The following is a 1,960-nucleotide window of genomic DNA, read 5'->3' on the forward strand; positions in this document are numbered from 1 at the left end:
AAACTTTCGGGCATGACGTCACGCCCACCAGCATCTAGCTGAGCCCCCAGGGGCCCCTGGATGTGACGCAACAACTGGAACCCCTCTGAAGTGTGAACGTAACACTCGAGCGTGTTGTAACTTTGCTGAACGAAAAATAAAATATCAAACTAATCTTTTTCAGGCTTAAAACTTAAATGTAAATAGACTTTATAATTCACTTTTATAACTTTAAATAAATATCGAATCTATCTCTCTTTTTTTCATTTAAAGAAATCAGAATGTTCAATATAGCTAATAATAATGCACACATTTATAAATGTCTCTATAAAATACCAAACGTGTCAAAGGTGATTTTGTACAAATAATGTATTTTCACTGACATCTGGTGGAAAATACAGGAACATCCTGACTGATTGCTTCCCTCTTATCTCTAAACTTACTTTTCTGATTCAAATTAGACCGATCCACCCTTTTATGTGACTAACTTTGAACAGTTTTGGACCAGTCTTGAAGTAAAAAAAATAGATGACTAACTTTTAAAAGGCACAGTATGTAAGATTTTTGGACCAAAATATCCACACACACACAAAAAAAACACTATAACAATGTTATATGTATTATCCAAATGTTTCCAAAAATGTTTAAATCCAGAGAAATAAGCATTTTTAACCAGGACACAGACTGTGTCCGTGCGTCACCTACAGTGTTGTGCAAGTTACTTCCAAACTACATTATAGCTTACTTGTTACTGTTATTTAAAAGTAATTATTTACATTACTAAACGTAACTGTGACCTTATATTTTTTATACTATTTTTCATATTTTTAATTGTATTACTATGTTCTTGTTGTGTTTGTATTGTACATGTGCATTGGAAGCTTCAGCACCAAGAAAAATTCCCTGTGTGTGCAAGCATATTAGCAATAAAGCTCTTTCTGATTCTGATTCTGATTACAATATTACTGTCTCAGAATTGTAATGCGTTACATTACTCCTGTATTATGCTACTTTTGAGTTACTTTCACCAAAATAACTACAGAAATTCTAAAATGACTAAATGTAGGCTACTACAAAGCATTTTACATCCAGTAGAAGGCGATATGATGTAGCATAATGAATGTGGGCTATCTAACAATATAGCATATAATAGGCAAAGTGAAGGCTCAAGAAGACAATGCAAGAAAGGATGAATAACAAAGGTTTAGACAAAGGTTGCATATGACTGCATTTGCCTACGTTCTTCTTGTCCTTATATCTGACAAACTCGATGTAATGCGCGTACGTCCATCTCGTGAATGTACAGTCTTCTTCTGCCATCTTCATTAATTAAAGGGATAGTTCACCCAAAAATGAAAATTCTGTCATCATTTACTCACCCTCAAGTTGTTCCAAACCTGAATGAGTTTCTTTGTTCTGCTGAACACAAAAGAAGATATTTTGAAGAATGTTTGTAACCAAGCAGAGAGAGCAACCATTGACTACCACAGTATTTTTTTCCCTAGTATGGCAGTCAATGGTTGCTCTCTCTGCTTGGTTACAAACATTCTTCTAAATATCATCTTTTGTGTTCAGCAGAACAAAGAAACTCATACAGGTTTGGAACAATTTGAGGGTGAGTAAATGATGACAGAATTTTCATTTTTGGGTGAACTATCCCTTTAAGCCTTGTTTATCCTTTCGTTTGGCTCTGCGGTGGGAGCCTCGTCCATTTGTTTACTCGACGCGCTCGCCGGCATTGTGGTAATCTTTGAAACGACAGAGCCTGTAAGCCTTCTTTATTTACAAACTTGGACACCATACGCGGCTATTGACTGACCACGAACAGGTAATAACTTACTTGCATTTTTCATTCGTTAATGTCATGCTTTTTTGTTTTGTTTGTTTTTTTAACAATTACATTTTGGGCTAAAAGTGTGTTGTAATGCAAGCGTTACTGAACATGTACGAGTAAAATATTACTGAAAATTGATTAGTTATT

This window comes from Gobio gobio (genome assembly GCF_949357685.1).
Source record: "Gobio gobio genome assembly, chromosome: 21".
Lineage (NCBI taxonomy): Eukaryota > Metazoa > Chordata > Actinopteri > Cypriniformes > Gobionidae > Gobio > Gobio gobio.